The following is an 18,446-nucleotide window of genomic DNA, read 5'->3' as shown; positions in this document are numbered from 1 at the left end:
ACAAACACTTGTCACCAACTACAACAATATCCCCCTGACCTGTCCACAAACACTGTTATTGTCCATAAGCATCATCACTGTTTAACTGTCACAAGCACTTTACTGTCCCAAAGTATGTCCTTGCCACTGTCAAAGCTCTGACTCACACTATTTCTATAACACACAGGCAGTAGACTACATGTCACACTGTTAGATTGCTCATGTAGCGTACGCCTTCTGCACTGCCTGTCTCACCTGTTTGGCTGAGTTCTGCTCTAGGCTACGTACTCAATATAATCACAGAAACGTGTGTACAATGTGTTCTACATTAATTTCCCTCCAAAATTGATGTATTTGTTTTCAAACACCAAACTCCTAACTTTATAGTTTTATTTCGTGGAGAAGGAAATGACATTTTCACTGATGCAAGGTCACAAATAGTCTTAGTTATTTATGTCATTATCTATTTATCCATGAATTCATACACAACATGTACTCATCTTCGACTCAAAGACATTCATGCCTAATATCTGTGACACTGTTTTATTTTTGTTGTGATCTAATATTTTTATTTATAAAACAAACAAACAATACACTGGGACATAAGAAGGCGTCCCAGGACCATTGGTGAAACAGTTTGGGACCCGATGCTGTTCTTCCTTCCCACCCCCAGATGTCCTCAGAGAGTCCTGAAGCCTCCAGTACCCAACCTGTTTTAGATACAACTGGATAGACAGCGTCACTAGTTCAGAAAGCTTCAGGTAGGCGTCTGTCTGTCTCTCTGTCTCTCTCTCTCTCTCTCTGTCTCTCTCTCTGGCCCTTCAATTACGCTAATTGGTAGAAACCAACGTGACAGGGGGTTTTGTTATGTATAGTGGTTCAGCAGATCTTTGATCTAATCACACACAGAAATATAATGCATCATACACCTCAGTACTCATAATAATATTCATTTCCTGTAATTGAATAGCAATCACCTTAACAATACAGCCCATAATTTTATACTGCTACAACAGCTTTCCCCCGCTCAAATAAGCCTTCCCCTGTCCCAAACATAGACCGTATATAACCGGTCTATGTTTGGGACCGGTTATATATATATAACCGGTCCCAAACAGGGAATACAACTAGCGGGGGCCATGGGCTCGTGTTCCTTGGGGAAACAATTTAATGGGGGACCAGGAAATGAAAGTAGGTGCTATCAGCGGAGTGTTGGTGTTTGTGTGCACAATGGATGGATTAACACAATGGGATGGGTTCTGGAGCAGAACCGACGGGTACCGGTACCGGGTCGGTCGCTAGGTGGGTTACAGAGGTTTGGGGGGGGACTGAAAGATCGAGCATGAATGAATCACGCTGCGGTTAACGGCACCGTGTGTGTGTGTGTGTGTGTGTGTGTGTGTGTGTGTGTGTGTGTGTGTGTGTGTGTGTGTGTGTGTGTGTGTGTGTGAGATAAGGAATGTCAGGCGAGTTTGGGAGAAGGAGGGGCTCTACCTGTTCATGTGAATATATTGATAATATATTTATGGCTAACCTCACAACTAAATATAATGCATGGGACTACAAACATATTGTGGGTGAATGCAAAAGTTGTGTGTGGCAGTGCACGCTGCAACTTTTGCCTGTGCAGAAATGTGAACATGTACATGTACGCACACATACAAAAACTCCACTCCCTCTCTGAGTAAAGCACATTTCAAAAGTATATGAATTTTTATTTTATTTTTTATCAGAAGATAAAAGTGTTATCTCCATCCTGGATCTAGCAGCAGCTACCTGGAGCCTTCCAAAGCCGCTGTTGGAATGGCTCGTAGGTCTAGTTGTCAAAGTACATCATTTACCATAGTGATAACTGTGCCACACTGCCCCCCTTCCAGAAATGCACCCATGTGCTTCACACATACACAGTAGTGCTCTTGTTATTAAATTCTAATGCTGTAGTGTTGCTGCCATTGAGTTGTGTCTTATAGCCAATGTCATTTTGGTGTTTTCAGGATTGGGTCATGAGTTTACGTCACCAGCTGACATCAATCCTGCCGCCAGCAGACTACAGCCACGCCAGAGCATATATACGGAAAAAACATGTTAAATATGCTGTTCATTATAACGATGGTGGAGAGGGTAAGCCCGTACTTTTCCATTTCACTTCTCTTCATCATTCAACACCCTACAGCTTCACATTCAGGTTGTTGTCGCACAGGAGTAGAGGGAGAAGGGAGGTGGGGGAGACCAATGAGCAATGCAGAGCACTGAGGGGTGGGCTTGGGATTGGTCCTAAATGTTGAAGTTGTTGCTATCAAAATAATGAACTGGTATTTTGAGTCTTTGTAAGAAACCACAGCATTCAAATGTTTCTCAACAGAAAAATTCATAATTCCAACGTTAAAGGGTAATCCAAGACAAACCGGGGACACTGGGCTCCTGATAGAGATTGTTGTGACAGGGAGAGGTTAATGCTTGATATTTTCTTTAAGAGTTTGTTTTTCTCCTTCGATAATACAATAGTACATACAGCAGCAGCCGAGGCGTTGGGCCTGCTCAGGTTTGTACTCCAAGTCATCTCCACTGTTTGTTTGGGTGGCTGTACCCGTTCTCCTCAGTCGGTCAGTTTGATTCTGCATGCAGCACTACACAGTAACCTGTTAACCAGCTCAGACAGCCGGTCACACACTGTGGCCTGAGTGGTTTTGGGTGTGTTTGTTGCAGAAGAAGAGACGTTGTGCAGCTAAGATCATCTGTGGCAGGCGCCGCGCTGTTGGACCGACCGAGGAGGTTATCTGTAAGTCACTAGCTCGAACCTTTTTAGAAAAGAAAAACCATTATTTACAAAAGTCAGGATGTAACAATTATGAGGTCATAAGGAGCAAGGTTACCTCCCAAGAGAGAGAGAGAGAGAGAGAAAAAAAGAGAGAGAGAGAGAGAGAGAGAGAGACTTGCCCGCTCTCTATATGTGTCTCTATAAGTTTTCTTTTTTACTTATTTAAAATTTTTTTTTGGGGATTCCCAGAGAAAAAACAAAACCCCTTCCCTAAAAAAAAAAAAAAAAGGCATGGTTGTGGTTCAAGTTGCATTCTTAAAGATCTCCTCTTTCTTCTCTTTGGCTGCACCTTTGGCAATAAGTGGAAATTGCAGTTTTTGGAGCTTAGTTTTTTGGAACTCTGCGCTAGTTGTGATTTTTTTTTTTTTCCCAGCAATGTCACAATGTCCTAATAAAAGATGTCTCTCTCTGCCCCTTTCCTTTAGTCTCACACAGGTGGACGTGACACCCAGAAGAATTGGACCTTCAATTCTGACAGTTTTGACCCAAGGCCTCACAGCATGAGACAAACAACATGTAATAAGATTTCTGATTTATAAAATGAACAGTGTTTCCTCTGTGGATTTTGTAGTGGCAAGATTTCTGCCGCCACGGTATCTGAAGATCAGCAGGCGCACAATGTAGTCGCGGTTAAATGTATTTAGAAGCTGCTGAGCACCCACGTGTGCCAGACTGCCTGTAGGCTCCATTCATTTAAATAAAACCATGCAGTTGGTGCTAAGTTGAGCGTGTGAGTGCTGATCGCGGTGACTTATCAGTTAAACTTTTCATCTCCAATCCCATCTGTAAGAAGTGGCAAAAATGAACGGCGCCAGCATGGATTTCAACCCGTCAGAGTTCACTGCGCACTTTAATTCAAAAGACACTTAAACTAACAAAAGAATCGGGTCAGTAGGAATTCAACCTGCTATCCCATCAGATATTCCTGATGTTTTATTCCCACTCCCAGACCAGGTGGAGGAAGGTTCCAGTTAGTTCAGGTTGACACAACCAGCAGTAGGGAGTGGGAATGACTTTAGAGACCTATATCTCTTCTGAGGAGTCCAGTATGTCCTATGACAGGGGGTTTCAAATTGGGTGAATGTGAGCCTCCCCTTAGAGTAGGCAGGACAGCCGAGCCCCCCCCCTTACCCCAAATCCCGTCCGCCTGCCCTAACCCACACACACACACACCCTCTGAAGTAAATGCCATCTTTTGTGTGTTCCAATCAACAAGATTTGGCTTAAATCCGAACTGGCCTGGCAACCCAAAGGCCAACGTTTGGTTTCCAGGTTTGTGTGGCAACTTACGATGCAGGGGTCTGGGGGAGGAATTTTTTTTTTTGCGTTACAAACTATTTTCTGCATTCTGGTGAATTTTTATGCCCCCATTTCTACCTTTTTCTGAATCAATTTATGCTGAAAATATCTATGTAAAGGGAAACATAGGGAACAATTCAAAAAATAAAAACCTAATGGAATATATTGCAGTAAGGCTCTCAGGCTTTCTGTATCACTTTCAACTATTTATTCTCCTTTGGGTGGACCTTTCTAAATCTGAGTCAGCACACATGTAGCCTAGAGGCATCATTTACTCTTCTCTCCTGTTTGGGAAGAAACCTTAAATGTGCATATGACAATTATTCACCTCTGTAATATTTCAGATGTGTTTGAGCAAGATTTCTGCTCACGTTCAAAACTTTGTGCACATTCAAAATACAGTGTGTGATTTGGAGGAGTCGTGATATTTTGAGAAACAAAGTTATAATAGGCTATTACAAGAACAGAGTCACTATATTTCAGAAAATAATCTACCTGCACCATAGTCTGCTGTGCATTACGTGATTGCTCTGCTGATACGGTAGATCCCAGACCTCCTGCCAGACTCAGAGCCCCGTCTGGGTCTCTCTCTGCACCTGGAGGTGAAGGGGATTAGGATTTAGCAGCTCTCCTTAGATCATTCAGCTGTGTTCGACTTGTGACTAGAAGAGTTTGCGTAGATTTAGAAAAACAAGTCTTAAGAGATTTCTCTAACGATATAGAGCGTTCTTCCAACGCTGCTATCCTTGCCTCTCTTTTCCTCTTCAAATTGGCCGCGAAGGAGGATGTAAAATCTCTAATTAATCCTTTAGTTGCTCACCAGATAAATGCAGGGTCAGAAACTGAGTCGGTATTAATTCTAAATAATAAAGGCTGAGGAGGAGAGACTAGGTCAGACTGAGGAGGAGAGACTAGGTCAGACTGAGGAGGAGAGACTAGGTCAGACTGAGGAGGAGAGACTAGGTCAGACTGAGGAGGAGAGACTAGGTCAGACTGAGGAGGAGAGACTAGGTCAGACTGAGGAGGAGAGACTAGGTCAGACTGAGGAGGAGAGACTAGGTCAGGCTGAGGAGGAGAGACTAGGTCAGACTGAGGAGGAGAGACTAGGTCAGGCTGAGGAGGAGAGACTAGGTCAGGCTGAGGAGGAGAGACTAGGTCAGACTGAGGAGGAGAGACTAGGTCAGGCTGAGGAGGAGAGACTAGGTCAGGCTGAGGAGGAGAGACTAGGTCAGGCTGAGGAGGAGAGACTAGGTCAGGCTGAGGAGGAGAGACTAGGTCAGGCTGAGGAGGAGAGACTAGGTCAGACTGAGGAGGAGAGACTAGGTCAGACTGAGGAGGAGAAGACCGCGAGGTCGATAACTGATTTACACAAATTAACAGTTGTACTATTTGCCTTAAAAGTAAGCAGAAGATAATGTTACTCAGGAAATTTACCATGAAGATCCATTTTCTACAACTCTATAATATGATTCTCTCTCTCTCTCTCTCTCTCTCTCTCTCTCTCTCTCTCTCTCTAATATGAATGACCCAAGTCATATTGACCTCCACTGCTCACTTTTAATGCAACATGTACAGTAGTTTGTTTTTGCCTATGACAGTGACCATTGAATGGTTTCAGTTAAGAGTAGTAGTTCGTAAATGTATATTTTTATCATTCAGTCGGTTCGCTGTTATCTGCCACTCTTTTTCTCTCTGTTTTATTTTTTTTTTTTTTTACAGAGGCCGAGTGTCCTTCGTTACATATTATATGCTTTGCTCCCTTGAATATATGGACATAGAAAAGCAGAGCTGGTAAAAGTACTAAAATGTTCCCAGCCCAGACTAGCAGCTAGCTTCTACACACCTAAGTAGCCCCTATGAACTAATTAGATGTATGTGAATTCATTTAGCCAGTCTCCAACATAGGCTACGTTGTCCTACGGCAGGGGTGGGAAATTCATTTTCCCAGGGGGCCACATGAGAATCTGGGACTGTTGTGGAGGACCAATAGGCTAAACTCAATTCTTCTCAATATTAATTTGATGTCAGGCGGCACGTTCTAAAACGTCTTTTTTCTCTGGGCATATTAGCGCAGCAGAGTCCACCAAACACTTTTTAATAAACTCCCCTTCAGAAAATGGCTTAATGTTTTTGTGGGATATCACGAAGCTGGTCCTGACTGCTGCATCCCTGGATGCCTTGTTGCTTTTGCACATGAATGATTTGTGGCTGTTATTAAAAATGTAATTCATGTTGATTTTGTGAATTTGTTTTAGGTCTTTGAAGAGATCTCACCCCTGGTGCAATCTGCACTGGACAGTTACAATGTTTGTGTCTTTGCCTATGGCCAGACGGGAAGTGGAAAGACCTATACCATGGAGGGAAGAGGGGGGGGGGGATGGGGGAGCTCAGTGCTAGCATTCCCAAAGCGCAGGAGAACATTTTCAACAAAGCAGAGAAACTAGCAGCTTCATGGAGGTGTACAACGAGACCCTGCGGGACCTTCTGTTCACGGTGAAAAAAAGGCCCAAACATGTAATCAATAGAGGGGGAGACAAGGTGACCATCAGGAACCTTAAGTCTGTACCGGTCTCCAACAAGGATCAGGTACGGCAGGCACACATCTCAGTTGCTTAATTTACTTTACTAAAGGAATACACTAGTAGAATATATATCAGTTAACGATGTACATGCAATGCTATTTATACATTCTACTTTACAGTAAATAATCTATATGATCCCCTCCACCTGCCAGGTTCTAGGCCTTATTAAGGCGGCCAATCAGAATCGGGCAACAGCCGAGACTTCCAAAAATGATCGGTCTTCACAGTCCCACTTCATCGTCCAGATGGAAATCCAGCGAGTTAATGTTGGAAGGGGTATCCATCATCATTTTGAGTATAATCTCGCTAATTAGGTCAAAATCCAAAATGTGGTTTGACTTGTGTATTTAGAATATCAAAACTCTGGTTAAGATGGAGATCTTGTTGAGTTGTCTGAAATTGCTGCCAGTTCTGCATACGTGATATGTGCTCTTTTTATCAGAGTATTTTACTCTGTGGTTGATTAAGTTAAACCTTTCTTCATTTTATTATTATGGAAAAAAAAATAAATCACCTTTTTGTAATACAATATAAACAGGCATTACATTCATTTGTAATACAACATATAAAAAACAAGTACAAAAATCCATGTTTTTAAAAGTAAATTCTGAACATGACAAAATCTTATACCTCGGATTGAGATGGAGCTCTTCAGTGCTAAAATTTGACAATGTCAAGAGGTCTAACATCTGCAACATCATCTACATTGATCATTTCAAAGTCTTTAGTTTTTTGCACAACATATGCATAGAAATGCTCGTCAAAGTACTTAACTGTAAGTACTCTAATGAGAAAGAAGAATACCCCTCCCTGTGGTACAACATGAATGATCTCTCCAAATAAGTGCTCCCCGTGATGCTGTGTCTTTAGTGGGAGCACCGATCCAGTCCTGTACGTGTGGCCATTTACAGTCAGCGAGTGTGTAACAGAAATGATGCTACTCATTGTGAAATCAGTGTTTTTAAAAAAAAAGTTTATTTAGATAGGGACAGATACAAAAAAACTAAAAACAGATAAACTTCAACAGTCATCTGATGTATGTATCAGTGTTTTTTTTCGAAGTTAATTCTCAACACTTGCCCCTAGTAGGGCTTTTGCTTACAAATAAAAATACAGATTTACATTATTAAAAAATACAATAAAGATGAAATAAAAACAAATGAAATGAAAATGGAAGGAAAGTATACAAGAGAACAGTGTAAAAACTAAATATGAGAACAAGATTGTTCCTGAATTAGCCACAACTTTGTATTTTTTTTTTAAAGTGGCTAATGTTGGGATACAATTCAAGTGGTCTGGCAGAAGGTTCCATAATTTTGCCCTTTTACTGAAAATGCAGTTTGGGCAAATGATGTCTCTGAGGAAAGGGATGCTACAATTGCCTTACGCTGCTCAGGTGATGGTTCTAGTACTACTTTGCTGTTTTATTATTGTTCTGCAAAGGGGAAGGGGAGCAGTGTTATTTAGGCATTGGAAGACCAATTTAACAAAATGCTTAAAATTTGGCAGTGATGATACCTTATTCTCTTCTTGTCCAGGACTTTCAAAGCTTGGTTCTGTAGACACTATGGTCTTAACTGATGACTGGTGAGCATGGGAACATATGGTCAAACCATACGATGTGTGAGAGAATCATAGAATTAAAAAAATAAAAAGCACAGTCAAGAGTCAGGCAGTTTCTTATCACCATAAAGCAGCCCAAGTTGGCCTTAACGGTTTTATAGATTTTCTTGATATGACTTTTGAAGTTCAACTGATAATCTATAATTATTCCCAGATACTTCACTTCAGGTACTTGTTCAATAAGCTCCCATTAATTTGTAGTTTTTAATTGAAAACCAGACAGTTTGTTTTTTGTGTTTAAAATTAAACAAGATGAAGCCAGCCAAGATGATATTTTATCTAAGTTGACTTTTTAAAAATATATATTTTATTGGAGTTTTTCAAAGTTTACACTGTAACAACACAAACCCAACCAACCATGTACATAGCTCTTGTTAGAATATGAACTACATTCATGTACATGTGTACACACAAACCTATACAAATGTAAACACACATAAAACTTTGCTTAAGAGAAAGGGAGGGAAAAGAAAAAATAAAAATTTATGAAACCCTGCTTTTATTTTAAATATTACAGTAGCATGAATCAGCTCGGTAACCTCTGGAAGGAATTCAAGTATTAATAAATTGTCCCCATAATTTGTATAAGCGATTTTGCCTGGATTTTTGTATGTTAGTTTTTCCATGGCTAAGCAGTTGGAGGGTTCCTAAACCATAATCCACTGAGGGTGCCTCATTGCTCTCCATAGAGTAGCAATACAGTGTTTAACCTGTAGTGAACATAGACTGATTATTTTTTTGGAGCATTTGACAGTCTTGTTTCAATTGGAAAAAGACCAAGGATGAAAATCTTAGGGATAGAGGTAAGCGTCACAAGGGTAATGTCAGACAAAGTCTGTATAACCTTTCCCAAATTCCTATGTTTTGGGCAGTTCCACAGACAATGAAATAGAGTACCCTCTTCTAGGCCACACTTAACACATAGGTCTGGATTATTATTAAAACGATGCGAAGGCAAGGGTTATATAGTTCGATAATTGATTTAAATTGTATCAGTTTAAACCTGGTGTTAATAGTCTCGTCTGAGCTGATTGGCAAACTGTCTCCAGCCCAGAGATTTCCCTGCCAAGATGTGCACCACTCCAGCCTTTTGTTATTTGAGGACAAATTATCTACAAACAAACAATTTATATAGGAGACACCGGCCATGGTTGTCCATTATGGCCTTCAAGGGTAGAAGCTCAAAAATTAAAAAAACTAAAAAATACAACAAACTAAACAATTGTGTTGTACATACATAGTTTTGATATCTCTAATCTAAAAATCACTCCTCAACTCATATTGGTAAATATTTATTAACCTAATTAATAATTTATTTTACAACAATGTATTCTTAACAAAATTATGGTTTTACATTTTGAGTCAGAAAAATATATTTAAAGGTAATGAAGATGTAGGCAGCCTACACCAGGGGTGATAAAACATCAAGAACCAGTACATGGCAGCTCTACTGGGCCGCCCTGTCTGCATACAAGCTAGGGCTTTATACAACTCATCAATCCAGTGGTCTATCTAAGTTCTCTGTCCTCTTGGAGAATAGGGAATTCCTAGGCCCTCAAAAAATGGTTCAATAAGTTTTGTCTGTTGTAATGTGTGAGTGTACAGTGATTGGTAAAATCTTGAAAAGCTGATTTATTTCCTTGGGGCTGTTGTAGTAATTCGTTTGAATCTCTATCTGTGAATTGTTTTCTCATCTGTAGAGTTTTATCACCCAGGCAAGCAATCTTCCAGCCTTTTCCCTGTAGGTAGAATTGCTGTTTTAATCTATTGAGACTACTGAGGGCCTTATTTGTTGATATTTCGTTATGAGCTCTGAGTACCATTAATTTATGATCCAAAACTGGAGTTTATTAACTACAATCTCATTCTCTAATACTTTAATTTCTTTTTCTATTTCCAACAACTTGTTTTAAGTTCCTTAGACTTAAAGCTAGTAAAGCTAATTATCTGCCCTCTGATATAGGCCTTAAAGCGTCCCATCTGATTAAGGAATGATGTATTAATTTGGAAAACATATCTATATTTTGTTGATAAGTTTATTGGATATGCAACCAGCTATCAAATCTCCATCTAGGAGGTCCGTAGTATTCTTTATGGACCTATATTCTAGAACACTGCAGCATGGTCAGAAAGTAATATGCTGCTATAGTAACAGTTCTCAACCCTAAATAGTGAAGTTGTAGAAACAAAAGAAATCTAACCGTGAATAAGTCCTGTGTGTGGTTGGTGACAGGAGAATTTTTTTATCAGGGTTATTTTTCCTCCATATGTCCCATAGGCCCAACTCTTCCATAAAGTGGAGAATTACTTTTCTCGTTCACTGTGAGATAAGTCCTGACCACCCTCAGTCGATATTGGGGTCTAGAGCACAGTTGAAATCACCTCCCATAATAATTTCTCCTCTTAATGATGCAATTATCAGAAAAATGTTGTAAAAGTCTGGGTCGATTTATTAGGGGATATATAACAAGTTGAGGTGTTGGCCAAACAACCCTGTAAAATGATATACCTGCGGGAAAACGATAGAGTGTATCTGAAAAGATTTGTGGATAAAATAGCTACACCCTAGCATGGATGAAAAATTTGCTGTAAAGACTGCTCACCTGTAACCTCAGCCACACCAAGGTCTGGAGGACACAAACTATGTTAAGTCTATATAACTTTTTTAGTTTAACAATCTACCGGCCGGAATCCATGATGATATTTTACATATTGATTAGAAATAACTAAGAATATTTTATCAGGAGTACAAGTGATTTGTAAAAACAATATAAAAAGGAAAGATACAAAAAAAAACATAGCAAAACACTAACCATAATATAGTAGAACTTTTGCAGAACATGCAAATTTTAAAAGTTAAATCCAACCTACTGCTGCCTCTTACAGTCCAAACTAAATAGTCCACCCCTAGCTTGTAGCCCCATAGAGGACGGAATTAAATAGTGCTTGCTCACGTTATACCCTACTGACTATGAGCCAAATGTTTAACAACCCCTGTAAGAGTAAATAGTTGTATGACATAACCAAAATATCCCATTGGGGAGAAACTTAAATGTCTCACTCCTTATACATGTAATCGGCATTGTGTTATATTGAATATGCAGGCTAGAAAAGCCTATTCAATCAGACAACCGTAATTATACAGATGTCAGACTAAATTTTCACTGCTTAAAGTAGCCCTCCTCACCTTGAAATTCAAGCCTCTAGAAGGCCAAATCATCTAATCAGGACTCTCCTGGGGATTGCCACTGTCTATAGTCTGCAGGAATGCGTCCACATCCTGGGGGTCTGAAGAGAATGTCTTTCGGTATTTACTTCGAAGCAGGATACTGTAGCCCGTACTGGAGTCCTTTGGAGTGTAGCGTCTGTTTCACCACATTGTAGGCTTTCCTCTGGCGCCGTCGGTGGAAAACTCAGAAAAAACTTAACCTGTCGGTTGCCGTACAGCACCTTGCTGCGTTCATCACCCGTACTTTATCTTTGAAGTTCAGGAACTTTGCAATCAATGGTCTGGGAGCGAAGTGGGGTTCGTAGGGCTGAGTGAGTTGGCCGTTATGCGATGCGCTTGCTCAAACCCGCGCACTGGAGTAGGAAAGTTCCCACTCCCAAGGACGTCTGGTAGCCAACTCTCCAGGAAAGTTTCGGCATCGTCACCCTCTACCTTTTCTGGAAGACCAATGATGCGTATATTAGAGCGTGAACGGTTCTCCAGGTTGTCGTTCTTCTCAGTAAGTAGTTTCACTTTAGCTTCAAGTTCAGTTACCCTAGTTGTGACCTGTGTTGTCAAGTCCTCTGTATCACTGATACGACTTTCTGCTCGGTTAGCCTCCCCTTGATAATTTCCTTATCGGACCTGATATTAGCTATACGTCAATAACTTCGTATTACGCCAGACTTTCAGCCCTAAGTGAACTTATGGCTTCAAGAATAGCGTCCTGCTGGAAGTAACCGAGGGAACTGCTTCCATCTTCGGACAAGTTGCTATCGCTGGTTAGCAAACTTGATGTTGCTACGTCGGCCTAGCTTGTGCTTGGTTGCTAGCCAAAGCTACTCTCGTAACTGTCTGTCTGGTCACTGGTGTTGGATTTTCCGGTTTGGTTCTTGGCTTCTTGGCTTTTTCCATTCCTGGGTTCTGACAACTTCGTAGCATCAATTTTGGAGCGGTGTTATGGACTTGCTAAAGGGTATATATCTTATTCACTAGTCAGAGATTTTGAGGGTGCGTCTGTCTACCTCGTTGCCATAACTGGAAGTCATCTAAGTTGACATTTAGTTTGTCAGCCATAGAAATACAGGTATTACCAGATGCATACACCACTGTGTCATCTGCATACATCTGTAGACCTATATCTGGACATACATCTGGGAAATCATTAATGAAAAGGCTGATGAGTATGGGCACCAAAACACTGCCCTGAGGGATCCCCGTTTCAATTTGGAGGAGGTGGATCTCACATTATTAATTATAACACACTGCTCACGGCCTTTTAAATATGATTGAAACCCACGACAATGACCGTTTGGAAAAATGTAACTTGGCTAATTTTGAAATTAAGGTGTTGCGATTTACTGTATCCGAATGCCTTTTTTTAGATCTAGAAATACTTCACCAACTACATTTCCCTTATCAAAGTGATTGTTTCATATTTTTCGATTAATAAACAAGTAGCGGATTCTGTTGAATGATTGTGCCTAAATCCAAACTGCAGAGGACTCAGATAATAGTTTGTCTCAAGATATTGCATCAGTTGTTCTGAGACAACCTTCTCCTGGACTTTAGACAAAACTGGAAGAAGGCTAATGGGCCTATAATTACAAGACATTTTATCATCTCCAGATTTAAAGAGGTATTACTAAAGCATTTTTCCAGCTATCTGGGAATTGCCCGGATTTAATGGAAATATTAATAAGATTGGTGAGGGGCTGGACCAGAATGCTACTATATAAGTGCTGTATCGATTTATAAATATCTTTTGAGAAAGTGGTGTTTAGGTCCTGTATAGGTTTCAGAACAGCTGTCTTACTAACCTCTTTGAGCTGAAATGAATTGTCTTGATCTTCAAGCAGGTCTGTTGGACCTATATTGTTCCTGCTTGAAAAGCTTGATGCAAGGTTGTTAACAGATTATATGAAGAAGTTATGGATCGTCTGCAACTTGTGCACGGTCAATGAGTAGGGCTGTCAGTGTGTAGGGCTGATTTAAGTCCCTCCAGTATAACAGCAGCTTTCTTTAAAGCACCAATTGTGGTGGGTAGCGGGAGATAGAGGACCGAAATGCAGGGAGAGGAAGGCAGGAGATGGTTTGAACTTCAGGGTTTAATATAACAAAAACAGCAGTACAGAGACTGGAAAAATACAAAAGTCACACAGGGAGAAATGAAAAGCAACAGGAGATACCGCACAAACACAGGCAGGAACTAACACAAAATGATCTGACAAGAGACAAGGGAACACAGAGGCTAATTACATGGAGGTAATGAGTAAACCAGGAACAGGTGAGACAACAGATGAGACACATCAGGGCGGGGCAGGACAATCAGACAGGTGGGAAAACACAGGAAGTAAAACTAGACAAGACAGAAAACCAGACTGTCAAAATAAAACCGGAACCAGAATTTATCACCAACGAACAGGAATACGCAATACAAACAATACACAGTTAAAACAGGATAAACAGAAACACACAATGAACAGGGGAATAAGAAACAGAAATATACACAGAGAACAGAAATATACACAACAAAGATACAAAACAGCAACAGAAATGTCCACAACCACAACACCAGTGTTCACAGGAAAGGCAGTGTCAACATTGTATTTTTTACAAAACGGGTCACCAAGATTGAAATTGTACATTTGTTGAACCTGATGTTTATAAGGAAGAGTTTTGAAATTGCATACCACATACGTTGCCTTTTCTTTGGATTATGCTTTGCCTCAAATCCCATACACAACAATTGAGAAAGAGGTCCAAACAAACAAAGCATTCTTGGATAGTGTACCATAAAATGGTGCTTCGGAATTAAATTTCAGCAAAACAACTTCTTGTAAAGCGTATGGTGATCTATGATGAGCTGTTTAAGAAACACAGCAAGCCCAACACTGGCAACAGGTGCAAAGATAATGCTGCAGATTTCCCTCAACAAAATGAACAGATGCCAAAACTGGTCTTCCCTATTAATGAAATCTCCCACTAAAAATGGTAAAACTTGCAAGAGACACCACATTTGGGAGGCAGTTTGCCTGACAGCATTTTCAGAAGATCTCAAATTGATAATGGCACTTGGTTTGTTTTTCTCATTCATGTAACCATAGTCAAAACCAGCAATCCTTTGATTAAGTTGCTCTAATGTGAAAAGCTTCTCTTCATAAATGAAGTGGCGCAACAACAGCTTCACTTCCAAAGGAGCCACACCCTCCAGTACATCATGCATTATGTCCACACATGTATTTTCTGTTACATGGAAATATTGCAGACTGTTCAAACAAGAGTTCCCTTTAACACCAGTTAAGCTCGGATCGCAGAACCTTACATGTTGCTCATAGTTCTCCCAAAACTGGCAACATTTGTTTGCAGAAAAGCTTTCCACATAGCCACACAATGAATGTATTGCCAAATTATCGGCTGTTTTCCATGCAGCTTTTGAGTTTGTCCATTAACTTCAACTTCTATACCAGAGTTTCCAAGGACTCTGATGTCCTCAAGAAGTGGCTCTAGTATCTTACCAAGCCCATATGTCTCCCTGTCGATTGAATTAAATAACACACATAAGTGAATTTGAGCTAGGGATGAATTGCATTCTGGGGGTAAATTCCGTAGAGTGAAGTATACAGCACCCATTTTATGGATTTTTGTTTTGGAGCCCAGAGGATTTGGTGTCTCAACATCATCATAATAGTGATGAAGTGGATTTGCAGGGATTCTGGATACAGTTGGAATAGTGGATGAGTAAAGAATTGACACCCATCACTATAGTCTCGCATCATGTTGTCATTCCTTTTCTTACTTTTTAAGTAGACACTTTGCATTTCGTCATTACTAAATAGAAATTTGATTGTTTCAAGTAATGTAGCTCAGCGAAAATTCTTTCAGGAAGACCTAACAAGTAATCAGTCCCTCCTAAAGTGAATCAGTGCTGGAGGTGTTCACTTTCTGATCAACCAATCAGGAACGGCTAAGGATCCCATAGGCCAGCTCTCATCACTGGTGTAAAAAGCTGCTTCTCTCCCTGTGCTATCAGCTGTCATTTCAGGAAGACGTTGTCCCTCCTCCTCCCCTTCCACCTCCCGTCCTGGTGGTTCTCCGGCTGTCGCTCCGATGCTTCCTAGGTCTGCTTTTCCGGATTCTTCGCCACCACCGGTGTCTGGATTCCATCGGGGGGTTACATCTTGGTTCACTACCCCTACATTAATTTAATATATTGAATGTATTAATAACGATGGAGTCCAATCTCCAATACATTGTACACTACATGCTGTGGTATATTAAAACCTTTTGCATATCTGCAAACAAGTCTCTCCTGATTGAATTGGTACATACTGACAAGTGTCTGGTGCCAAAACCTGCTTCATTTGTCCCTGTTTCCGTACAGTATCTGCCCTGTGACCAAGAAACATTTCCTTTGGCTTGACAAGTTGAAAGTTTTCTGAAAAATGTGTATTCATTTTAAAAGGAGTGTCTGTCATCAAACATTTGTTTGGCACTTTCAAACTGTTCCATTAGTGGTAGCACAAGTTCATGGTCATGTGGTACCTCCAGATTATTGAACACTGATGAAACTGAATTTTGTAATGTAGCTACAGTTGTTTCCACAAGTTCTTTAACACAAGTTACAGTTCTCGTTACATCCATTAGTGTTATATTTAATCCAGAATTTATTTTTGCCACAGATGAGGCGGCACTGTCACTTGAAGGAAGAAGTTTAAACCCCTCAGAAGGCTCAGCTATGTTTTCCTCTAGAGGTGTCGTGTCGATGGTCCCTGTGCAGTCAGTAAATGTTGGGAAGGTCTGAAGAGAAGGTTCAACAACTGTGGTACTTGCTATTTAGTGCTCTCTAGAAAGGTGCTTGGTAAATGATTTAATGCTGTGGTATGTCCTTGGACAACCATCTTGGCTGCAAGTTAGTGTGAACTCCAATCCCTCTGGCAATGCATGTATTTCACGAAGGTGCCACATCAGTTTCTTTATCTGTGTGAATCTTGACGGACATCTTGGACAACTGTACATTTTGGTGGGATCCAATTAATAGATTTGACTTAATAGATTTTGAAATGAGTTCCAATATCTTTGCTCTCCTGTTTGTTGATGTGGGTAAGTCGTAAATGTACTCGACAAATGAGAACACAGAGCTGAGCACACAGGTTTAGTTTGTGAGCGATATTGTAAGCAATGTAGGCAATAAAAATTTTGCTATTTCCAAAAATTAAACCAAACTACCTCTTCAATCAAACAAAAGTATTTCTTATCAGATTACTCAATTAATGGAATAATCAGTAGAATCGATTACTAAAATAATCGATAGCTGCGGCCCTAATTTCGAATAAGATCCTCCCTCAGATTAACAAGAGCAGCACACACTCTCAGAATCTTGTCAATTTTAGGAGCCATAGTGATCGAACAACCTGGGACAGTATTTTGTAAACTTTCAAACGTCAAATTGCTCTTTCAACATGAATTCTTACATGTGCGATTCGTCTAGTACTTGTCACCTGTTCCTAAGTTAGCTGTCCACGCTTTTTTTGTGAAAGAAGGCATTACCAACTTCACTTTTCTCTCAAACAGCAAGTGTTTTATGGTAAAGCCTCTATCTGCCATGACCTCATCTCCAGGCATTAAGTAGTCCAATATGCCTGAGTCCATAGTTCTAAATTTGTCACTGCATCGCCCTCCATATGCTGCAGAAATGAACATAATTAGTCCACATGGGGCAACAGCTACCAGGGATACAGTCATTATGATTCACAGTGTTATGTGAATCATAATGACTATATGTTTCTCCTCTGGAATCGCGGTTTTTGGGTTTCTGTAAAAGGCTCTCACTGCATTCTATAATACATGGGTACTCTGCACACATTCAGGGCAAAAGCAGATGATGAGGCTTGAGGGTTATGTGTTGTTTTTTGTTTGTTTTTTAAACGCACAACCATAGGATTTGCATCTGAATTGTGAGGACAGAGAGCCTCACATGCTGCCTCATGTTGCTGCCAGCCAGAACAAAGGGAATGGCTGGTACTTATAGAGTAGGCCATGATTAGTAGTGAGTGAAGTCAGGTGAGTTTGGACCATGATTGGGAATGAATGAAGTCAGGTGAGAATGTTTGAGTCCCTTTGGCTTGGGTTTAGGAGTTGTGCATCGCCATGGTACATCAGCAAGAATTTATGAAGGATAACAGATGTTTCGGTTTAAGCCATTTATTTACTCTGCACACATTCAGGGCGAAAGCAGATGATGAGGCTTGACGGTTATGTGTTGTTTTTTTGTTTTTTTACGCACAACCATAGGATTTGCATCTGAATTGTGAGGACAGAGATCCCTCACATGCTGCCTCATGTTGCTGCCAGCCAGAACAAAGGAAATGGGTGGTACTTATAGAGTAGGCCATGATTAGTAGTGAGTGAAGTCAGGTGAGTTTGGACCATGATTGGGAATGAATGAAGGTGGGAATGGTTGAGTCCCTGCCATGAGAGTGGGCCAGTGAATAGCATGCTACGGTTTAGCACGGTTTGTTTTTAATTTCATAAGTGTCACGAGAACTTGATCTCGAACAGGCATTGTAAATGAAGTACTGGCATGTCCTCCCAGTGTTGATACAAGAATGTCAAATGTTTCCAGATCTAAACCAGTGTAGAGCAAAGCATCTGCGTTACTTTGAAGCAGAAAGTAGGCAATGTCATCACACTGAGTCATCTTATCCTGCACGTCTCTTCTGCTGGCTGCCTTGCAGTAATCATGATCTTGTCGGCCAGGGTCCTCCCACTGTGTGTGGACTGAGTGTAACTGTTGGTGAATGGGAATCTGGTCTGAAGCAGTTGAGGACAGGCCCGCTGAGCAGTCTGACCAAAACAAAAGTATTGCCAAAGTTACACAGTAGGAAAGTAAACACTAGAAGTACAACATGTCATAATTGACCAGTAAATGTATGTT

At 40.6% G+C, this 18,446-nt stretch overlaps 1 protein-coding gene and 2 long non-coding RNA genes across 3 annotated transcripts in view; 2 read left to right on the top strand and 1 right to left on the bottom strand.

Moving 5' to 3' along the window:
* The window catches only part of LOC120552637 (NACHT, LRR and PYD domains-containing protein 14-like), a 303,082-nt gene that overhangs the window by 221,213 nt on the left and 63,423 nt on the right, over positions 1-18,446 (bottom strand).
* LOC120552652 lies at positions 1,102-2,759 on the top strand. The gene is made up of 3 exons (XR_005638059.1): positions 1,102-1,281; positions 1,974-2,100; positions 2,686-2,759. It is a non-coding gene; the product is annotated as an uncharacterized LOC120552652 (long non-coding RNA).
* Positions 3,033-7,214, top strand: LOC120552651. The gene is made up of 3 exons (XR_005638058.1): positions 3,033-3,313; positions 6,352-6,682; positions 6,831-7,214. It is a non-coding gene; the product is annotated as an uncharacterized LOC120552651 (long non-coding RNA).

Source organism: Perca fluviatilis, chromosome 22, assembly GCF_010015445.1.
Source record: "Perca fluviatilis chromosome 22, GENO_Pfluv_1.0, whole genome shotgun sequence".
NCBI lineage: Eukaryota > Metazoa > Chordata > Actinopteri > Perciformes > Percidae > Perca > Perca fluviatilis.
This window is presented reverse-complemented; position numbering and strand designations above follow the sequence as displayed.